Source organism: Strix uralensis, chromosome 2 (assembly GCF_047716275.1).
Source record: "Strix uralensis isolate ZFMK-TIS-50842 chromosome 2, bStrUra1, whole genome shotgun sequence".
NCBI lineage: Eukaryota > Metazoa > Chordata > Aves > Strigiformes > Strigidae > Strix > Strix uralensis.
The window spans coordinates 96294874-96320018 of record NC_133973.1 but is presented as its reverse complement, the minus strand read 5'-3'; the positions used below and the strand labels follow the sequence as shown (position 1 = coordinate 96320018).

General features: G+C 36.0%; 1 protein-coding gene across 5 annotated transcripts in view; it reads right to left on the bottom strand.

The window, feature by feature from the left end:
• PCDH9 (protocadherin 9) overlaps positions 1-25145 on the bottom strand; it is a 708470-nt gene that overhangs the window by 276151 nt on the left and 407174 nt on the right. The gene's annotated exons all lie outside the window — the stretch shown is intronic.

The window sequence follows — 25145 nt, the reverse complement described above, 5'->3', positions numbered from 1 at the left end:
GCTGGAGTGCCGCTGCTGTAACCCAAAGATTTGACAGGTTACAGCAGAGTTAAAACTGATAAGAGCCTTTTGTCATATTTTCCTGCTGCTATTCAAAACTCTCTGACCGGTGGGAGACTGACGAGAAGGAGGTTAATTTTGCTCTTGAGCAGTTTAGACTATAGAAGACTGAAGAAAGTAAACAGTATAGGACTGCTTCCTTCCTGTAAATTGCAGCCCATATAATTTGGGGAAGATGAATTAGCAAGGCGGCTCCTTTTTCAACCGGACTTCATAATGACTTTAAATGTAGTTTGTTTTCTTTTAATTTCTTGATTTCTCTCCTTTTAACAGTAAAAATCCAGGAAAACAATCCTGAATGTCATTTGTAATGCAATAATTGTTCCAGAATATAGCGATTTATGGAGAAACAACACTTTATTTTGTCTTTTGGAGCAAGATGTAAGAAGCAATAGTTAGACTGCCATGGGGACATGAGCTAGATCTCTGCAGAGGATGAAAGGCATGTACATTGTGACCAGGGAAGTAGCAAGGAACCTGAGTCTAGAAATAAAAACATAACAGGAGAGATGACTGAAACTGGACAGAAAGAGAACGATTGCAGTTAGGGAAGCAGTCTGAAACTTGTAGGTAGGAAAGAAGAATGAAATGAAAGGCAGCAGAGATAGTGGATAAGACCAAGGCTGTATGACAAGTCAAGGACAAAGTAAGAATAGATATCAATTCTAATTTACTGGTGGGACAAGATGAAGGTGGTGAAAGGAAGCAGATGATATAGGGAATTGGGAGAAAAGCTTCTAGCTGGCCTGTGCACATTAGGACAAGGAAATGGATGGAAGAGACAAGGAGAAATCCACTGAGAAAGTAAACTGCCTAAGAGAAAACACTCCCTGATTGAGAGCAATAGGACAAAACTCCTGGGTATGAATGAAAATTTATTAGTGAATAGTATTATAGTGATCAGAAATGGATTATTTGTTTCAAATCTAGGTATTAAAAGATATAGGTTAAAGGATTAAAAAATGTCTCCTGGAAAAACTGCATGATGAATCCCACTCTGAATTAGATTTTTTCCGTGTCTTCACCATACAAGATGTGTATATGTTACCAGGGAAATTGTTAGACTTTCTACAAAGAACAAATTAGGGTGAAAAGAATAGGTTACTTTTCAAGTTAGTGGAGAGAAATGGGCATTTGTCAAGGATGCCGTGTTTAAGACGTTATCCTCAAGATGGGATGAATCACTTCCTGTCAGTGCCACCAATGTCTACATAACCTCCTCCAAGAAAGATGAAATGTTACTGAAGTCACGTAATTTCACCTTTAGTTTCTGTTCTTTATTTCCCGAATGGTTAATGTAGGGTCTGAGAGTTGAGTTCATGCATACAACAGTGGCTTATTCTCCACTTCCTCAAAGCCGCAAAGGGTACTAATATCCTTTTGATTCTGCACTGAAGAATAAATGTGTTAATATTTTCAAAGCATTCAGATACAGTAGTGATAAATGTTATAGAAAATTCCATGAGAAAACCAACAGCTCTTTCTTCAAAACAGGATATGAACACGGCAACAAATAACATCAACTTATAGTGAACAACAAGGAGGAAGGCAAATACTGAGGTTAGCTCATTAACTTGGACTGAATGTTTTGTGCACTGAATAGGATCAAGATTCTCCAGAAATAATGATTGATATATGATTAGGTAATTAAAGATTGTATTGTAATTCCTACACACAGAGGGGCTGAATTGTGTTTCCCGTAGCAACATTAATACTGGCTTCTGGGTACTAGATTCTGCAACATGAAAATGATGATTAAATATAGTTTGGTTTTGTGGATATACCACAGCAACCTGCAAGCAGGTAGGAAGGCAGAATGTCTTGCCAAGACATCATCCACACAATTATGAGATATAGTCCTGCTAGGGGGAAGAAGATCAAATGAATTGGAAACAAAATCTATGCTTTCTATAGAACTTTTTTCCAATCATCTTTGTCAAGTCTTTTCAAATCTTTTGGAAATATGGTTCAGTTTTTTCCTGTTTGTTTTATTTATATCCTCTTTATTCTAGACCAGAAGTTTTAATTCCTTCTCTTTTTATGAATTAAAAGCAAGCTGACATTACAAAGACATGCAAGTTTCTGTTTTCTACTCTGCCTGTTAAAGCCATCACCAAAAAACACTATTTTTGACCATACTTCCATTAAACCAAATGCATATTTGTTTGACATTCCCTCACATTTTTCAACACTCACTGTTTAGTTTCTATTTATAAGTCTCATGGATTGCAGACTGAAATACTTCCACAAAGGCATACTTGGCTCAATTTGTATGCTAGTCTAACTGGCAAGAAACAACAACAGTGTTCAGGACTGACTCTCTCCTCTCTTTGGAGAGAAAGCCGCTGTGAAAAGTGAACCTATGCACACAGTCATTGAGAAATCTGAAAGTGCTGTCATTGGAAGTGACAATATGGCTTAGTGAGGATTTGTTTTGAATGTGCAGCTTCAGAATTATTTACTAATTAAAAATGTTTTACCACAGAGAAACCCGTTGAGATTTGCCTCTTGTTTCCTAGGGTGCAGGAGCGTGAAATCATGGATGAATGAGCTATAGCACCATAATTTGCTTCTGTCAGTTTAAATGAAAAGGTCTGAAATGAACTGGTGAAATTAGTTCACAACATTTTTACCCACCAGTAAATGCAATTTAATTTTATGGTAAACTGTAAAAGCATACCCACTTTTCACCAATTTTTAATCTTACATCAGACAGCAGCATTATTTGCCCTATGTCCTATTCCATGCCCTCTTTCCGCTAGGGAAATTAAGGTATCAACCAATTGACATTGAATTCCCAACATCCAGGATTGAGAAGAGTATGTTGCTTGCACATGGATAAGGCCAAAATTCACCTGTGCACATAGAGAGCTCCTACTCTCCCCTCTGTCTCCTTCCCCACACATAGTAAGCTAAGACTGTTTTATTCTGATGTTTACTGTGCTGAAACAAATAGCGGCTAGAAATAAAGACCTTAAATATTGGGATGGAAGGAAGAAAGAAAGGACACTTGCTGGCAGTAACAGATATACATGTGACTAAAGAGGACTAGTATTGCTCTTACTAATAGTAGAATAAAGTCACTCAGCTGTGAAATGACTCATAATTAGGATGACCTCATTCAAAACCCAGTTACAGCAAGATACTAGGCTAGGCAAATCAAAATCATCACTTCAGTTCTTTAAAGACAGATAGCATGCAGTATCCATCTGTTAAGAGATACCACCTGTTCTATCAACTCGCTACATCACCTCAAGTATTAAGCAAGAAAGTCAATTAAGTCCATCCATGTGCAATAGAACCTTCATAGAGGGTAAGCAATTGTTCTCTGCTACCCGGTATATCACCCCAGCAAGGAAAAAACAGGACAACTCCAGAAAAACTTCATCTGTCCCCTGTCAGACTCCACCTCTTGATTAATATTATAGAATGCACTGAACAAATACAACACAATCTATATAAAAAGTGGGTTGTCTTTTGTTATCAACACAAGGTCATTAGTCTCTTTACACTGGTTTAACCATTTCCTTGCTGTCAGAAACCAGGAGAAGGAAATCTAATGTGCTGTCTGGGAAAAAAATGGCAAAGGACTATGAGTAAATGTAAAATCATGTTTATGAGGAAGCACGAGAAAATTCTTCAAGAAAATTCTGAGATTTATATCACAACTGATTTAAATTTATAGGATGTCTCTGTGAGGTTTAATTCTCACAAATGTAAGGTGAGATTGGATATAAAAGACACATATACCCCAAAACCCCTTCAGTGAAGACACACTTCAGCAACATAATGCTGGCATAAGTGAATCCCAGCTACATAACTGAGAAGTGATTTTGTAGCCTGATACCTGATAAATACAAAAAGTGAGAAAAACCTCTCATCACCAGAAAAGCTGACAGGGAAATCATTCTTCCTGGAGTCTAAGAGGTAGTGTGCCAGGCTGAGTAACTTCTGCAAAATCATGGCAAGAGTGACTTATTGTATTGATGGAGTTTGATAAGGGAGGGATGTGGTTCCTTTAGTTAGTGTGACATTGCTAGGGAAATCCTTAAAACCACTGATTAATATTTGGTAAAGCTAAAAAGCAAAAGGAGTTTTAATGTGCCCTTCAATGATATTCACTCTCTTTAGCTACATAAGATTTCTCTATATATAAAAGCATAAGATTTCTCTATCTGCATTATGGTGCACTTATATAAATAGAAGTCAACATTTAGGTTTAATGTGTACGTAAAAATGTGGTTTAGTCTTCTTCAATTTATATGTGTAATTTTATGTAGGTTTTTTTAATTCCTTTGTGGATAGTAACAAATACTAACAAGGATGAATTGCCTGGGGGAAATCACAAAGACCCCCAAAACCCTCACCTTTCATAGTAATGTCAGTCTTTTAAGAAAATATCTGTGACAGACTGTATTGGGTTTATGTGTGGCAGGGTTTTGGTAGCAGGGGAGGGGCTACAGACGTGCCTCCTATGAGAAGTTTCTCAAAGCTCCCCAGCCTCCAAGTCATATCAGCCTCTGGCCAAGGCTGAGCCAATTAGCGATAGTGGCTGCACCCCTGTGATAACATATTTAAGAAGGGGAACCTGAGAGGAGGAAGCATTGCGAGGGAAATACCTATGCAAACACTGAGGTCAGCTGACGAAAGAAGGAGGGGGTGGGAGGTGCGCTGGAGCAGAGACTCCCCTGCAGCCTGTGGAGGACCCCACATCAGAGCAGGTGGCTACTCCCAAAGACCGTGACTCTGAGGGAAGCCGGTGCTGGAGCAGTCTGTTGCTGGGAGGACTGTAGCCTGCAGGAATGACCCACGTTGGAGCAGTTCATGAAGAGCTGCAGCCCATAGGAGGAACTTATGTCAGCGAAGTTCATGGAGGACTGTCTCCCATGACAGACACCCCATGCTGGAGCAGGGGAAGAGTGTAAGGAGTCCTCCCCCTGAGGAGGAAGGAGCAGCAGAAACAATGGGTGATGAACTGACTGCTACCCCCATCCCCTGCCCCCCTGCACTACTGGAGGGGAGGAGGTAGAGAAATCGGGAGGGAAGCTGAGCCTGGCAAGAAGTGATGGGTGGGGGGAAGGTGTTTTAAAGATGTGGTTGTATTTCTCACTATCTACTCTGATTTTATTGATAAATTAGTGTTGGTAGAGAGGGTCTTCAGATTAAACTGATGTTCTTTCTTCCCCAATGGATTCTGTCTTTTGCCCATGACCATAACTGGTGAATCATTCCTCCCTGTCTTTGTCTCGATCCTCAAGCCTTTTGTTATATTTTTTCCTCCCCATCCCTGAGGGGGAAGGGGTGAGTGAGCAGCGAATGTGCTCAGTTGCCCTCTGGGCTTAAACCACTACACAGAGTCACATGATTATAAGGAGAATGGTTTTGCACCATACAAGTCAATTTCACTTTGCTGTTTCAATTATCCATTTCTAACATAGCCAGGAGGTGCACTAGCACCTCCAACCAGATTTCAACGGACCTGCAGAGTCACAGTGAGATCACAGACAACACAGGTCCTCATCTGCACTGAGACTGGAAAGGATGAAAGCTGGACAACAACAGTCTGATGATCTGATTAGGCACAAATTCTGAGCAAGATTTTACATTCTGTAAAATAAATTTATGTCAGCCAAGCATATGTTGTTGAAACCCCATCAGAATCCCAGATTTTCCAGTTGAGAATTTATTCCATGAAGATGCTTTTATATTTTTAGTTTCTTTCTGAGACTAAGAGATTTACAGTGTCTCAGTCAATATGGGTATTCAGGGAAAGTTTTGTACCTGGAAGTTATTAACCTGTGTTTGATAACATAAATGTGTATTGGATTTTTTTTCCTTAAACAACTTTATTTTGGCTGAGACAATGTTCTTTTTTAATCTCTAGTTCTTAAGAAAGTTCTAATCTCCATCTGAAGAATTCTGTGCATTTAGAATTTGCATTTGCATGTAGGATCCGGCCTATGGGGAAATGAATTTGTTAGTTGATTGCTATTTTGCAATTTTCTGATTGATTTCCTTATTTTTGTTGTGTCAATGATAATTTAGGTAATGTTTCTCTCTAGATTCCTTTTTCTAGCTCTTTACATCCAGATACAGCCTAAATTTTAAGGACTCTTTTTGTCTGACAGATTGAAAAAGACATTTCTCAGCTATGCCTGCACAACTAAAATCCCTATCCATCTTTTTATCTTATATCCTGATTACAGCAACATCTCTTCCTCACACTTCATAAAATGAAGTCCTGCTCCATTCATTTCTGTTCAGTATACTATCACAAAGATCATCTAACAGCATTATCCCTACCTATGTTTTAATGGCAATACAAGAGTTTGAGTTAAAAAAAAGAAAAGAATAAAGTTTATCCACAAAATTCTTCTCCCCTAAGCACATGTCTGCTGATCTTCATAAGGTATTAGGCCCTTCTCACTGCACAAGGGCAGCAGAGCTAGCAGGGCAGTGTCCTACATCACAAGACCTACCTGCTGAGTAAATCTTCAAAGCAATAGCAAAAGCAGTCATGCTGCTCAGTGAAGGAGAGGGCATGGGGAAAAGGATGGCAACAGCTGGAGTGAAATGCAATGCTGATGCCTCTGTACATATTTCAGGAGCTAGATCTGTTTTTCAGTTATCTTTATTTTGCCTCTACACATCTGAGAGTGGCAGTTGTTTTCCTGTCTGGAATATGTATACAGAAAGAAGGCATATTTCCACACAAGCAAAATCATCCCACCTCTGAGGCCTTCTATTCCACAGTAGTTTTTCAGCAAACTTCAGTGGAGCCTCTACTTCCAGCCTGCTGTGACTGAAACATACTGTTCAGCCTGTCTTCAAGGACATGCAACCCTCTTCTCAAGCAGCATTTTTCTCTGGAACATATAGTGTGCAGGATAACTTGGAAATGTGTTCAGACCATTTTGGAAATTCACTTACATTTCAAGCAATTCCTCAACTCAGTGGTCATAAAGGACTCAGTCCCTTACTTGATACTCATCAATAACCTTTTTCAAGAGAACCTGTTGACAGCCTGTGTAGCTAAATGAAAACCAAAAGACTCTGAAAAAGAATTAACGTCCTCCGTGTATAACAGTTCTCATTTGTGAGAACAAAAACTGTGAGCTTTTCATTTAGGCAAGCCACACTCTGGAATGTACTGTTCAGCATACTTCTTTCAAGTATGAGTTTACTTTCCAACAGTTTTCTTTTTTCACAAAACATGCCGACTATAACATGAGGTGCAGCTATTTCAGATTCCTTCACTGATGCTCTTCTCTGGCATGCAGCGGCAGGCTCAGTCTCTTCACAGCATGGGGATGCTCACAGTCAGTCTTGTTCTCAGGCTGCAGCCAAGAAGGTTTAATTCAGTATTTATCACTGTGATCTGTGACACTGGTACTAGCTTTATCATATTTCAGCAGTCTACATAGTTTCATATGGTTTAAGGTGAGAGGGGACTATTAGATCATCTGCTCTGACCTCCTATATATCATAAACCATTAAGCTTTACCCACAAGCTCTTAAATTAAGCCCAAAGACTTTAGTTAGCACTCCAGTTCTCAGAAGACTAAGCTTTTTGCCAAAGGCAGACAGAAAATGAGAAAAACAGATGCTACCAATCCAAACTCCTCTGCAATGGCAGACAATTGATTAAGTGAAGTGATTTATACACACCTTCTCTGGTGTTAAGAAGATGTTTGCTGTAGTGGCTAAAAATTGGGAAACATGAATTTTAAACCCCGCTCTGGTTGCTGACTTCAGAAAAGTCTCTTCCCTTTGTTTGCCCCAGGTTCTAATGTCTAAAATAGTTGTAATTAAAATTTCCTTTCTAAAAGCTTATTATTATGCTGTTCATGAGACAGACTTACTAAGTACTTATATAAACCTCTTGTCTTTCTTTAAGTAATGCTTAGTTAGGAAAAGTCTCAGTAGCACATCCTTTAGTATAACACTGCTGTTTGCTATTCTGTTTCTTAATTCTCTGCTAGCTTCCATGGGGCCATGAGGCAGTAAGTGCACAGTCTTCTGGTTCTGCACCTTGCCTTTTCTGTCTGCTAATGTCACAGTTCACTAATAACTGCCACCAGAAATGAGATGGCCCATTCATTCAATCTAAATTAAAACCCCATAGGAAGAGGAAGAAAAATGTAAGTAGAGGACTGTTATAGGATTACTGAGTTATGATAAGAGCAATTCAAGGTTAGCAGCACAATTTCACCTTCTAGTAATTCATGCTGAAGAAAAAAGCCGGCACAAACTGAAAGTGCTGTTCTGCATATGCCTTGCTAGCAAAAGGTAACTAACTAATTACTTCTACAAGTAACTTTTGAAAACATGTATTAAACACCTAGAATATTTTGTGAAAAACAAACCGTTAGAAGCATTTTCTACTGAAAAAGTGAAACAGCTCACAGAGTGTTGTAATTTTGCTGAAATTTTGTTTCAAAGAAGCAAAAAGCTGACGATGTTGACTGTCTTTAATCCTTTCTTCTGAAATTACTATTCACAGAATGAAAGAGATCTACTAGGTTAGCAAATCCAAAACCATGCTGTCACAGGCAGCTATGAAATGTCATCCTGTTCTATTTTCTATTTATATTATTCTGTGTATTACGGTACAAAATAGAACTTAAATAAAAGTGATTAATATGAATATTTTTCTTTAAATCCCTTCATATGAATTTTCAGATTTAGTTCCAATTCAGAAGGAAGACACATTTCAAAAGCTTGAGATCATTCATGAAAAAAATAATAAAAAAAAGGCTTTCAAAAAGCTCTAATAAAAAGTGCTTCTTAAATGGCAGCCTTCTGATAAATTTTTTTCCACTACTCCAAAAATTATTTCAAATAAATCTGACAGGGCAGCAAACAGGAAAAATAATTCATAGCAAATAGTAAGTGCAGTTCCCACTGTTCATCTGAGAAGAGAAACCAGCAGAGAAACAGTATGTAAGTCTGGTATGAGCACTGCAATAAAAGCACAGAAGTAAACTCAGCAAGGTATGCTACCATCTCCATTCATGCCTAGGTTAGTCCCATGCAGAAATCCCTGCTCAGAGAGTTAGAATATACTCCATTCTCCATGTCCACACTGTGCATCTGACAGTTTCTGTATGCCACACATTTTAGACTACAAGCTGTTCTTTTATGCTAAACTGCAACTCCACCATACAGCCCTGTGAAAAAAAAAAATCACTGAATTTAATATCAACCAAACTTCCTTTTAAGCCACAGAGGGCAGCATGTATAATGGTTGACAAAGCTTCTAAGATGTGGCATTCAAAGCACTCACATCTGGAGGAAATATGCAGTATTGTTCTTTTTTCTTTTCTTTCTTTCTTTATTCATTTTATACTTCTATTTTTATCCTCATGCAACATTGCTGAGAAAAATATTGCAAAGCTAATGAGTAATGAATGAAGTGGAAAGTGAACAGGTGTAAAATCTATTTTGCTTGTTGGTGCATGACAGTATTTTGTATGAATATTTTAGGCTTTTTTTCTTTGCAAAGAATTCAGAATTCTAGCATTTAGAAATGTAATTCTTGCTCAAAAAAAGTGAAGCATAACTGGAATATATAGAAACAGCTTGGGCAATATTGCTTTGGATCAGATTTGAAGTCTACTATGAAAACAGAAGTAATGATCTAATTGTTTGATACAGAAGTCAAACACAGAAATTACTGTATGCCCCTGCGATTGCAGAGTCAAAATCATGTAGGTTTTACCAGTCTGCTTAAATTCTGAGGCTCCTGGGTATCAAAGATAAGAATTATACATCATGAGACGTTTTTGTGTCAGTGTTAAACTAACATATCTAAATCTATTTTGCTTCCCAAAGTAGTTTGCAATAAGTAACTTTGTCTTCAATTATATATTCAGACGGGAATCTCATTTTACATTTTATTCATCAGCAGAAGAGATAAAAGCAGTTAGAAAATACTTGATAGCAGAGTTTTATTGCAATAGTAAATCATACCTCTGCTATAAAAGTTGAGGGAAGCATTATGTGAGGTTGTGTTACACTCCAGGATTTTATAGGCTTGAAAAAAATCAGCAATAAATTTGAATAAGGCTGAGGAGGAAAGCAGCTGTAGATGCAAAAGAGAAGTGACACCTTTATACTGTACTTCTATTTACCATTTATCTGTCATTTTTACCCCCACATCTTGAGATTAGAAATCTTTTTTGCATAGATAAAATGTCAGTGACAACTTTCTATTTTAACATCTTAGGCTGTCGATGACACTTTGTTTTAATGACTCTCAAAGAACTTCTAAGTATTCTGTTTCTTACTTGGTAGAGAAATGAGAAATACAGAAGGGAAAAATGTTTCTAGATTAAATACTTTATCCCTGTGTCCTTTTCTAGGTAACTAAAACTAGGGCAGTTAAAAGAATAACCAACATCTTGGAATTGGTTGTTATAAATAATACAAATTAATGTGGTCTATTCCAATTACAATATTTACGTATAAAAATAGAATTGATAGCTTGTATGCATCCATGTTTTAGCTAGAGCAAATTCCACTACTTATTACTAGTAGAAATAAAGATACTAAAATCTGAGGATAATACAATGTTTGATATTGACTTCTTGTTTTGTTTTGCAGGGGATGGGGGAGTTGCAACACCTTTCAGATAATGCTAGTAAATCACTCCAAAATCTAATCCTGAGCCAAACTATAAGCATAATCCTCTTCTCAATAGTTCCAGAGCCTATAATGCTAGCAGTGAATTTTATAAAGGATTTAGATACTTTTGTAGCTAAGGGTCAGTAAATGTTATTTTTCTAAATTCCTTATTTCACAGGTTTATAATTCACAAATCTTTCTGAGCTAAAGATATTTTCACAAAAGTATCTGTGGGTATTTCTAGAGTATAGAAAATTCATGGCATAACACAAAGCCTTTTCTTTACACTTCCCACTGACCCAAGTTACATTTGAATCTAATTTCAAAAAGCTATTGCAACAAATGTAATTATTGTCTTTAGAATGACTAAAGCAAAATGAACTTAGAGTCATTCTTAATATCACTGAAGCCAGAATTTTTTTCATTTTTTGGGGGGGAAAAATTTTCCCATCCCTTATGCGCAGAAAAATCCCAATTTTGTGAACATTTTCTACAACCATCTTTGTTGTACATCTAGGACTTCTACATACAAGCATATCCCATTACTGTTTTTCCTGTAAAAACTCTAAGATATAAAGAAATTGAAAGGGTCTTTCTTTGTGGATAGTATTTTATGTAGTTTTCTAGTAGCTTTAACATTCAGAACATTTTGTGGGCTATAGTTAGGGACAATTTCACATCCTATTTTATAAATTGAAGGTTATATTTTAAGATGTTGATTCGGAAAATAAATTAGAAACAATCCAAACTGAAAATAATGAAAAGTATCTTTTGCACTTTATGAATTTAAAAATACTGAATGTTAATTGTATGTGAATTATCCCAGGCAATTTTAAACTTGCATAAATAGTAAATGCTTCGCACATGAAATGCAAACACTTTCCATGCTCAACCAACCCTCGGTCTGCACCTCTTATCTCAACAGGTTTAACAGGTGTGGTATTAATATAACTGTGGCACCAACATCAGCCATAATTCAGGTAAGTTGTATATGGATAATGTATTCCTTCCCCAAAACCAACAAACCAAAAACCAAGAGAATCCTTCAAATCCTTCTTAACCATATATGGAATAATGACAAATTAATAAAGTTTATTTTTCACTATTTTTTTTTTAAAAAAAAAAGCTTTTTCTATTTACAACCAGCTAGCTTTCATTTACAACTTCAGATAAAAATCTGGCCTAAAATACACTTGACAAAATGCTTCACAGTTTCTCAGCCAATGTATCTGTGTCTCCACAGCAGGTCTATGTATTTACACATCTTTGTAAACCTGTGGATGGGTAGGTAGATAGATAGACCATACTCTAGAAAGGCGCACAAAGATTTTATATCATGCAAAATATTCATAAAAATCCATATTTATGTCTCATTATCCAGGGAAGGTACTGAAAAGACAGTTTCGGATTCCGTAAAAAGGGCAGGGGGGTGGGTGTTTCTTTCCATTTTACCGCTGATCCACGGAACACTGTCAAAATAATAATATCCGTAGAAAACAGTACCAGTCCTTATTATTCTAACCCTCAGCTAGCCAAATATTTTCTGTTGAATATTTTTTTAATAACTTTGTTTTAAAGTAGGTAAATCAACATCATTTACCCAGAAGCTCACAAAATGAGGGATTCAGTAAACTTGAAATGACAAACACAAAAATCTGTTCATGAAGGAAAGTAACATGACATGGAATTCGATCAGTTAGTCTAAAGCTTTGCTCCCTGCCCCTCACTTCTGCACTATATAATTTCCTACTATAAAAATGAAACATCACCATCATGTTTGGCAATTTATGAACTAAAATGGTGTGGCTGCATAGCGAAAGTTCCTAAAGTAAACTTAAGAGAAATTATCAGTTTACTAAAACGAAGAAAAAAAAAATCTGTGGGGTTTTTTTTTGCTTGTTTAGTTTTTTTAGGGTTTTTTTCAGCCAGATAATGGCTGTTTGTCCAAGTCTGCTCAGATGAAATCATTCAGAGCAGTCCTCAGCTAAGAATTCTTTAAGAATTTCAGATTTCTTGTTTCAATATAGAGATTGATTAATATTTTGTGGAATTAATGAAATGCTATAATGAACTGTCACTATCTCTAGGATAAATCACATTGTATACAGGCTGCTTCCCATTCGTATACTTTGAATTAGAGAGAAAATTTTACACATTTTACCACTGGCAGCTAAACAATGTGAAACTTTTGAAGCTGCATGCATCTCAGCTAACAATAGTTATTAAAATTAAGGATCCAATCTCAGCTAATTGTCTAAATCTAGTTCAAAGTAACAGCAATACATTGTCAAAAACGTAATGATAAAAAAATAAACAAATTTTATAATGTATTTGAATTTAGATACAAATATCTCTAAAATGGGTGAGATCAAGCAGCCTGTGGAGGTGACTATATCTTCGTACTTCATCATAAAATTGTAAGGTGCCTATTTTTTAAGACAGTTGAATCCATTAAAGGCTAGTCCTCTGCCAACAGTGTTCTAAGTGTGCATCCACATGATATAATTTTATTGATAACTGGATTGTTTCTGTGATAGGTATTTAAAAAAGAAAAAAACCACAACAGATTTACTAAAACAGAATAAAAAGTGAAAATAACCATTTTGTATTGAAAGTTACATTTACAAGTTTGACATCTCACTGAACCAGTGTTTCAAAAGACTACGAAATGTCAAGAACAAGATATTTTTCAAGGCTGAGAAAAAAAGTTTGCAAGTTGTCAATCTTCTTTTTTTAATAGCAAATCCTGAATTTTACAAATGAATTTATTCATTTTTGCAACCGCCTATCTACTGTTACTGTCAAAACTGATTCAGTTTCTCTGAGTGCTCAGAAATCTTAGGTGTGACACTGTAAAGTTTTAACTCTTTCAGACAAGAGAATGAGGAACACCTGTACACATACTTTGTCTAATAAACTGCCTTCTTGATTAAAAGAAAAAACAAAACAAACACACAACTGAAAGACAAGGGTAGCATGGTAACACAAGTCTCTAGTCTTCTTTCATGAACTTGGTGGGGGGGTTGACTACAGAACTGCAATGTAAGGTACTGAAGTTAACTTTAAGCTGAGCTCTTTGAAGATACTCAGACACAGCTGTGAAAGTTTAGAGAACAGTGTGATCAATGTATTTCAGTCTTGAAATCTGAGAATCAGATGTTTAAGTTGAAATTAGACATCCTGGGTAACTTATCCTTAAGTTTTTACTCAGAGGCAAAAGTAGTTAGAGAGAAATAGACATCTCTACAGAACAGTGCATCTATTTTATCTCTTCTGACCACAGAAAGATGACTCTTCTAAGGTGTGGGACTTAGATATTTAAAGTAAGGTAGAATAAATATTTTTCAAAGAAGAAAAATCACTTTACTCACCTTTCCAAACCACTTGCTATTTGAGGATTTGAAGCAGTGGTGCCAGCAGTGAAAAATATATCTTCTGTTTTAGATTAAAAGATAAAGTAATTCAAATGTATATAATTCTACATTATGTTAACATTAATTTGAATTTAAATGACAATCTCAACATCTGGTGCTTATTTATGAAATCAGAGACATAAAATTGCATGCAAAGTTATAGTATACATACAGTGCCCTCAGCTAAGAGAATAACTCTTCTGACATGTATAAAAAAATAGATAATGCATACTCATCTCACAAAAATATTTGAGGATTGATGTTTGCAAATCCCCCAGAAAAACGTTGCAATTATCCTCTGAAAAAACCCTTCTTTATTGGTATTCAGCATTTCTGGATTTATAGGACTTTTAACTTACATCCATTATACCAACAAAAGGGGCACAAATCATGGAAGTAGTTGATTATGGTAATTTCTGGATTTTAATACTGTTCTGTGAATATGCCTCATTTGTCTTTTAATGCTACAGTGTTACAAGCCAATCACAAAAATGCATAGATCCATTATTTTAACGAGGTGATGCAATGCAGTCATTACTTACTGGTAAATCTTCAGCACAGTCCTGATACTCTGTGTAAAATTCAGTTCTGGTGAGTCATTTACTATGAGTACCTTACAATTTTGATTCATTCTACCATGCAACTTGAAGCACAGAAGCGAGACCTAAACTAGGAGTCTATTTAATCTAGGCTATCAACTTGGGTGCCTCAATTAACTGCTAGAAATGAAAGCATGAACCTTCAATTTGTTGTAATGGCAATCCAGATTTATCTTATTGCAGGGCTGGATTCATGCAGGAAGATATCATCCATATACAATCAAGCATGCAAGTACCTGGAAATTTGGTTCTTAGTGATTTTTCTAAGTCTCTGTGAATAGTGTAAAAAAATATTATTCCAAAATTTACCGCATAGTCTTTTAATATCTTCTGTGAAAAAAATAATTGACATTGAAGCATTATAAAATAGATGTGCTTTGAATTATATAAATAATATACACAGTTATATAAATTTTTCAGTAGCCTTAGAGAACAAGTTATAAACACCGTTGGTAAAAATTAGGTTTAGTATGTATGCCTACATACAGACATCATGAGAAGATAACACTCAGAACATGCACATGCTCTCAGGTGCTGCACCACTGAAGAATTTTAGAATTAGAGGCTACAAAAGTTGTGCCCAAGAAAATACTGGTTTATTTTAAGGGTTTTTTTCTGTCTAGGTAAATAACTGCTTATAGCCGTGTTTTATCTGTGGGACACATCCACAAAAAGATACTGCACTATTAATTATAATTTCCTGTTCATTTTAATGACATTTGAAAAGCTTTTGTAGCTCCCTAAATGAGCTGCTTGGACTCCTTTTCTGCCTGGTTAGTGACTAACAGTGAGTAACAGTGTACAGCAGATATAGTCTAATTACTGCCAAAACCAAAGGTCACCTAATTCCTGGCAATGCAAATAGACTAATTATATTGTTTCTTAAGGAGTCTTCCATACATGTGTCAATCAGCAAAAATAGCAAATAGCAGAATAAGAAGCCCTATACCAGCATAAATTCTACATACTTCCATTTAGAATAACGCAGTGAAATGACACCACATGAAATTGGTTGGTAGGGAATTTAATTACTATGCTATATAAAAAGGAAACCATGGGATATTAAAAAAAGTTGGAAACTCTTTCTGTGACCTTTAAGTAATTAGTGTTTCATAATTATGTACATGCAGTCTGTAGTTACTTTTAAAATAAATGAAAAAGTCTTCCCCCCCCCCCCAAGCCACACATTACAGTTATTTTAATTTTTATTGTAAATAAGGAAACTTCTTATTAGACCAATATTTTTCATCATTAATCTGGAAGGAAAGAAAACATAAAAGCACCCACATAAATTAAACATTAAAGTATTTTGACTTCTGCTTTTATGACTACTTGAGCTCTATGTTCATTTTGTTTAAATTTTTATTTAACACCTTTGGAAAAATTGCACTAACTATCAGTGATACACATACCCAAATCAGCAACAGATATTTCAGTGTGTTCACCACATAACTTCAAACAAAACCTCTCACTAGAACAACGGTTTTAGTTTAAAACTATCACCTTTCCTGATTTGAAAATTCTCTGAGAAAAATCTATCCCCAGTCATAGAGAGAGCTCAGCACCAGCACACCATACTAACACTGTATTATTCTACCATACAGGTAACATGGCCATTAACATCAAGAATAAAAAAATTAACAAATTATAATGCAAGACTCTGTTTAACAAGCAGTCAAGCCTGTGACTGCTATACTTTATGTGATATTCATCTACTATCTACCACACTAACTAAAAGTACTGCCTATCCTGCTTTCACGCATATGCCTGAGTAACAAACCATTCACTGGCTCCTGTGGATCATACTGAAAAATAGCGTCAGCTCTAAGCTACTTCCTTAATTCTCCAGCATGAATTATTTCTGAAACAGCACTGAAATTTCCTAATGTATTACATGTGTTTTAATTCTGCCTTTCAAAGTTACTTAGAAATACCATCTTAGACATGAGGCTTACAAAAGCTTTGAAGCTGCTGATAGGCAGCATGTATGGGTCCACAGTACCAGCAAAGCCTGTTTCAGAGAGCTGGAAAAGTCAAACCCTGAAATGCTGAGAGAGATGCACAGAACATGAGAGGGTGCATTCCATCCTCTCTCAAGGGCTGTCAAGGGGAAGAGTACAAGAAAGAAAACAAAACACACAACACTACTCCTGGTATTCTCTAATCTGTCAGTGCATAGGATACTTAGAAACAAAATGATAGAAAAATGTTACCAGCAAAACCTGTAATACCTGTGAAAACTGCTAAATTGTTAGTCAATCTGCAGCTGTAAGTAATTGTATAGGTTCAAAGTAGTGAAAAATGTATTGCTTTTATCCACCCATTTTCTATCCTACTTAACTAAAATTTCAGAAGAAGAAGAAGCAGGCTTTCATGTGGTGAAGTGTCCACTACAATATTTAAATGAATAATTTACTACCCAAATTGACTTCACCGATCATCTAAATTTAGAGATATCAGACTTTTAGCAGATGTTGCACTACAGACAGTAACTCTTGGTTGAAAGTGCTTCTAGAATATGCAATTCGCTATGGTAAACTGGTCCATCAAATCAATCTGGCACTCTGCCTCTGGGGAAGGGTAATACTTAATCCTCTATAGAAAGATGAACTTCTCCCATAATACACTTGGTCAATTGTGCAATGCTATACATTCTTGAGTGGAAGAAAAAAAAATCTGTATGCTTTCAGGTAAGTAGAATTTGTTATGGTATCAACTGGAAGATAGCCAATATCCAAATAAATTATATTTTATATTAAGGGTATGACCCTAATATCCCCTACTCTTATTGACATAAATGGAAGCTCTCCACACAATATTTTCAGGAGTAGACAACAAATTGGCACATAGTTTAACAGTTAGGATATAGAAAGGAAATGAAAAGAAACAGAAAGTGTGCATGCTTTCTATTTTAGGTTAATGCACTTCTAAGGACAGGAAATACTATTGTGGTTATTTGACTTCCTGTATATTATAGATACTATAATTATTTCTGTTTCAAATTCAATATTTAAGCTTGATTTAGACTATATCTTTAAAAGAAGAAAATGAATAAAGGTCACATTTTTATTTCCAGTGACAGAAAATCTATCAACTGCATCAGAGAGTAGTTTCCAGGATTAGTTAAAATATCCATCTTATTTTTAGTTTGATTTGGTCTATGTTCTGTTTTTAGCCATTACACTTCAACATTTTCCTGCCTACAGACTTAATAGACCAGCATTAACAAATTTTTGTTCTCCATGAAGGTATTTATAGATTCTAATCAAAGTCCACTTTTTTTTTTTTTTTTTTTTTTTTTAAGACTAAGCTCGGCTTTTCATTGCAAAGCATGTGTTCCAGTCCTTTCAATCATTTATTTGTGATTCATTGACATTTAGTGGTTTGTGTTCCTAACTGATGGCACCAGAATAGGACACAACATTAAATAAATAGTCATACTAATGCCAAGAGCAGGGGCAATATAATCTGTTGAGTCTTCCTCAATATTTGCATGGTCACGTCTCTAAAAACCTTCCACTTTTGTGAGCTCACATTCAATTGTTTATCCAGTATTTCTCTCTGCAAAGTATTCACTTTTTGAAGGTGACTACTTTCCTGAAGCAGTAGTTTCCCATCTGTAAATATGATCCATCTTCACAGGATTTTACAGTGCTCACAGTAGAATTCATATCAGTTTACCAAGTCTGATCAGAATTAGCTATTTATGTCTTTATTACCAACCACTTACCAACTTATGTGGCACCAGAAAACTGTATCATTACTGAGCTTATGATTTAATTCCTCAACACACAAAGTAACAGAGAAACAAGAACCAATTTCCCTCATGCAGCACAAATGCCCTCAGTTCATTTTGTTCACATTCGAAAGTTTACCTCTCACTTTACTTGTATAATCAAATATGAAGCTGTTTGGTCATGCTATTCACACTTGAAGCTGGGAAACCTGCTACATAGTCAGATAAATCAATAAAAGAAATTAAATAACTGGTATCACAAAATTTCTTTTTAGCTTCAGTTCTTCAAGGACACATCAGTAATGCAATAACGTTACAAATCGCTCAACAAGATCATCCAAAATGGTCAGTTACCAGGATATTGAGCCCTGCTTGATGCCAAGCAAAAATATAATGAAATAAGTTCTGATGCTTCTTACTCAGATGATTAGTGCATTTCCAAGTTCCCTATAAACATTACTGATACCGTACGCACCATCAAAGAAGAATAAAATATTTAATACTTTGCAAACCTGAAATATATTGTCCCAGAATTTCCTTTTAGCTGCAGTGATAGCAGGAATCTGTTATACATTTTTAACTTGTTCTTTTCTGGACAGTTTAATAAAAGTGTATCCCACTTTGATTGTTCAGTTTTACAGTATTTTCCTAACGCAAAGAAAATACAAAGAATTGTTGGGATAGTGCTAACTCTGATTTATGTTTCTAGATTCGTAAGATTTCTTTTTCCCCTATTTGCCCAGATTGAGTACCTATTGTTTTCCTCTCTTGTAATGAATACCTGGCAGCAATAGCTGATAACAAACTCTACTGGCACTGTATTTTGACAGTTGGAAACAGTAGCAAAAGCTTTGCTATTCTATGCTAGTTTGAAACAAAATCCATTTGATTATAATCCACAACAGAAAAAAACATTGTTAACAAGCTGACCATAGTAAGACATAGCAGAAATACTGCAGACTGGATGCTGCATCTTTACTTCCTATTTTAAACTGTCACGTAATGTCAATACACATTGGTAAGAGCTGCCACTCTCCACTTGATAGATATCTGACTTTCACCGTGATGTAAAATGGCCTCACAAATAATGTAAGCATGGTTTGACTGAATTTATAAAACATACAGGGCCTCTTATGAAAGGTGCTATGAAAATTGCCCATGGTTTGTATGTCCTGAGCCATCTAAGAAAATCAAGCATACTGTTGCAGTTTCCAAAAATGCCATGGATGCATAAAATTAAATGAAATCTATTGTAACAATAAAGTGGTACAAAGGGAAAAAAATGCATTTAAAATGAAGAGTTGATCTAGAGAGCAGAATATTAATATACTAATTAATACTGTTTATACAGCATGTTATTAAGAGATCTTAAAATCCAGTGTTTGAAGTGGAATAGGTATTTTTGAGCTCTATATCTTTGAAAGCAAGGGGAATTGTTCCCAGAAAAAATAGTTCTACTTATAATACACATAAACTTACAATTCTGCAAAGACTTTCAGAAGTCCTTAAGATCAGAAGAATATGTAGGAATGATATTTTCTGCTTCTGACTTCGTCTGATCTTATTTGAGATTTCCAAGGAAGTATATTGTAGTCCTTGAACCCTTCCCAAAGAGACAATGCCAAGTGAGTGGGGTTTTGGATAGAAGTGGCTTCTCTCTAGGTGAAGTTGAACTATACCAAGCAGTATTGCTCCCTTCTGAATGCAATCTTACATGACCTTGTAACACACAAAATTATGAGGATAAATTCTTTTAATGCATAGTTATATTTCTGTGTTATAATATGCTCTCATAATTTAGCATTTGCAAACACGTCTTTAGCAAGTAGCTGATCTGGCTACTGATATGAGTTCTACATTGGGTTGCACCGTAAATCAACCTGGAAACAATCTGGTGTAGGAAGGTGCCATTCTGCTTGATATGCTTTGTATCCCTTTATGAGCATTTGACATCTGCTCTCCAAATCTGCTCTGGCTGCCTGTTGTTTTTCAAGTGGAGTTTGAAGTGCTGCTTTTGACCTATAAAGCCCAAAATGACTTGAAGTTTGCTTTTTTGAGAGACTGACTCACTCCCCATGTGTTAAGATTACTGACAGCACTGAAGCACCTTTGAGTGAAAGATAGGGAACTAATGACAAGGTATATGAGCGCTCTTTCACTGAAGAATTCACTTCCACACCTATCTGAAGTGATCTAAATTTGTTAATTTTTACAATATACCAAAACCCCATCCATCTCTATAGACATGTAGGTAGGATTGCTGTCAAGAAAAGTGAAAAGGGGAAGGGAAGGTTTTCTGTGTACTGTTTTCTGTGGCCAGGGAATGACTGTTGCCTACTGACTAATGTTCCTGTCCATCGTGAATGGCATTTTAATTTGTCAAGAGTACCAATGGGTCAAAAAAGATATCTGAAGGTGTTCTGAAGACAACATACAGTGTTTTAACACTATACGTACAGTTGGGAGCATTAGAAATATCTTCATGTATGAAAGTGAACCTAACACCTTCCCCCCCCCCCCGCAAAAAAAAAAAATCACAAGCCCACACTAACTTGCTATTAATTAAAGTATGAAGTAAAGTAAGGAAGAGACAAATTTTATGCTGAATGATTCTATAAAGTAATGACAATTACTACATTATTAAAAGTCAGGACATACAAAGATATAATTGCACTCATAACTAAACTCCTTGCATTCTGATAATTTAATGACATTTAAAACTAATGCTGTTTGAAACTTGTTTAGGATGTGCATTCATACCTCCTGCCCTGCACAAGTACTTCCATTAGCACCCACTTTTCTTCCCAGAAAAAAAATCCAAACCAAACCAAACCAAAAAAATCTGTCACCTGTAGGTGACTAGAAAAGACTTCTACAGCCCTCTAGTGTTGCCAAACTACAGATCTTGGCTAAAAATAGACCAAAGCAATGCTAACTTCTGCCCCACACCCTGAAGGAAACCCTGCTGACTTTGCCGCTGCTGGCATAGAAGTTATTCAAACAACTAAAATCAGAGTTCTGGCAGAATGAGTTACACTGCTCTCACCCTCACATCACAAAGGGAGATGGTGTCAAGTGGACAAAAGCTTAGAAGTGGCCATTGCAAATAAAAGCACATTCACAGAAAGGGAAGGGGAAAAATAATATCAAAGATTCAGGTTAATCTGCTGTGTATCTATTTGAACAGCTGAGTGGAAAGTTTATTATGCCTGATTGCAGGCCTTCAGCAACAGTGATAGCTCGTTTCTCCTTTTGCTCCCTCCCTGCTCCTTTCCCAGGGAGTTTCCATTGACAGAGCCTACGGCTATACTCTCAGAAATCATATAAAACCTGACAGTGCCAAAATTTCAACTGCAAAAAGGTGTTTTAAGGTGTTGCCTTTCAAACCTAATTTTAACAGACAACTGTGTTCAGCGAGCACATCCCAGGATGGCAGTGTGCAGCACTCGGCTGCCCATGGGCTGCAGATGGAGCTGTTGACAAAACAGTTCAACTCACCGGAGATGAGCTGGGCTGGCACGGAGCGCTACAGAGTCGCAGCTGACTTTTGCAGCTGCTGTGTTCTATTAGTATTATCATTGCTATTATTATTATTAATATTGTTATTGTAGTTGTTGCTCTTATTATTACTTTTAAGTGTTTCTGCACAACTGAAACCTCCTAGTTAGGAAACCTCCTAACCTTAGAAACCCAGAGCAAGACCCCCTGGCCAGCTTTCCAGATATCAAGATATATTAACTCCTGTTTGAAAAGAACTTTATGAAACGTAATTGTTTCTACTGTAGGAAAAAAATATGTGCTACCCACTCCCATAAAAACTGTATTTATGAAGTAAATGTTTGTGCATCAGAATACCTGAAATGTGCAACCATTATAAATAGGAGAGATGTAATAGGATCAAATTCACACTGTTTAACTGTACATTGCCACTTATTACAGCCGTACACATATCACTGTGCAGACTGACTGCTGTAGTACAACGGTTTATTTTGCACTTGAAATTTCTGATAAATATTGTCTGGAGATCTCTGCAGGGAACTAACAGAATCCCAGCTGTTATATTTACTAGCAAGGAAGTGAATGCAACCTTCCTTTGGACAATTCAAATTAAAGCACTAGGTCATAATTATTCATCAAGCAAGAATGATGACACAGATGATCATGTTCTCATGCTATTGAAAAAAGCTAAGTTGTAATTAGTGTTGCAAGCATGATAATGTGTTGCTACAGCTTTGAAACTCCTCATACTTTAATTTGAGAAGATAAGTGCAAAAAATAACTAATTGCCTAACCTGAATCAAAGGTTTGAATTAAAATTCACAAGTCTAGAGATTAAACTGGATTTTCTTATTTAGTTAGTTAAAATGCTAAAAATATAGTCAAAATCTATTCCCAGTTACTGTAGGGTTCCTTCAGTATATGTGAGAAAGTGTGGTCTATTAAAATTCCTGGCTACTACTTCATTAAAATCTTATGAAACCAAATTTCAAACTCATTCTGCTGCAAGATGCATATGTCAGAGTGGCACTGCCCCTTTATGATTGTTTTTTAAATGATACTCAAGTATATGATACACATTCTGCAAACACTCTGAGCATAAACACCATCCCCAAAAGCTAAAATTATCTACATCATAGAGTGCATATGACTTAGTGAGTCAGTATAGAAAAAAGTAGCAAAAAAATGTTACAGGTACCATTTTACTAGAGAAATTTAGGAGAGTTAATGTCCAATAGTACACATAGTAATCTTTCATTCCTGGCTTTTTTGCATTTACCCTGTATCCCCTACATTATATAACCTGTTTCTGCTTGTCTGCTTGTATGTTGTCTTTTATTTAAATTGGAAGAAAAATTTTAACCTCTGTATACCGTTAGCATTTAAATAGCTCTTTAACTATTTGGTGTTCAGACCACATTAATCTCCTTCAGTTTCCAGCCTGCTGAAGTACATTAAAAGCCTCTAATATGTTTGTGCAAGATTTAATTCCTTCATGCTTATAAAGTTTTTAATTCATTTCTGAAAGACATATAACATAAAGGGAGCATTTTATAATACTATGTTGCGTTCCATAACTTTTCCAGGACAAAAAATGGGAAGTTAGTAGTTCTGGAACATAACAAAACAAAGATTAAAGAGAACCCAAAAAATCTGCAAAGTACCTTGAACCTTGAACTTCTTTGCAGGATTTTACAAGGAACATTCAAAATATTTTTCAAAATTATTTTTGAAAACCCCAAACTCATTGGATCTTCAAGAGAAATCTGCTGTAGAGAGGAGGATACCCTTACACAATTCAAACATTGACTCAGCCTCTGGGCCATGATCAGTCTCTGACTCTTATTTAGCCATATAGAGTCTTAAATTCACCTGTCACTTCTGGAATTCTTAGAACATATTTATACAGTGCACAGGCACAGGATGAGAGTTAAAGACATAGCATTATCTAGTTGTGGGGAGACTTAAACAAATAAAATATTGTTGTCGGATTTGAACTCGGCCAGTAGCAAATCACCATGCAGCTGGTCGGTCACCTTTTTTCCCCTCCTGGTAAAACAGGGGAGATATAGAAAGGATGAACTCATAGGTTGAATAAAAAAACAGTTTAGGGATGGTAATAAAACAACAGTAACAACAGGAAGTCCAAATGGGTACTGCGCAATGCGCTTGCTCATGACCCGGCAACCTGGATACACAGCCCGCCCCCAGCAGCAATCCTGACAGAACAAAAATCCCGCCGTGCCAACCAGAAGTAGAAATAAGAGAGAACGTGTCTCCTTTATATATCAAGGAGAACATCACATGATATGGAATACTCCCATGGCCAGTCCAGGCCTGGGACTCCAGCTGTGCTCCCTCTCAGCTCAAGAAAATTAACTCTATCCCAGGTGAAACCAGGACAATTGTATAAACAGAAAAAATAACTACAGTGATAATATAATTAATATTAAGTCTTACAACAACATGCAAAGTTTTTACAGAAGATCCCAACTAAATAATTTAGTGTACTCTGACTTGAAGTGATTGAGGATTAAGGTTTACTGCTGTCCATTTAATTGTGCAAAGAGGTTGTGTTACACATCTGGGTGAAATGGAATGTCACAGCCCAGCGGGGCATGGTGAGTAAAAGTAGATTAAGAAATGAGGTCAAAGATAACTAGTAAAATGTTTCTAATGTATAGACAAAGGGGAAGGACTCTTAGGAAAAAAGTTCCGTAGGAAAGTTGTCTCATGATTTGGTAATGGTCTTGATGCAGGGGGAAAAAATTGAAGAGTTGAAGAGGATGAAGTCAGGATTTCATGACTTATAAAGACTTATGCATAGTAATACTGTACATTAAAAAAAAAAAAAAAAAACAAAAACACAACACCAAACAGAAGAAAACCACAAAGTTAATCATCAACAATATTGTAAATAACTTCACAAGCTAAAGGAATAGTCTTACAGAAGGATGAATAGCTATACTACAAGTTTAAAAAATGCAGTTTGATGGGATCTAGATATTGGAGAAAATGCAAATAAGTTTTCAATAGATGGACATGGTAGTTGAGTAGAACATTTGGAGTCAATATTACTGTAGTCAAATAAGATATCACCAGGGAACTCTAATTTTAAAATATGGGTGGACAGGAATATTTTTCTACAAATGTCTGTTCTCATTTCTAAGTTCTTATATTCCTACTCATCACTAATGTCTCATTTCAACAAGT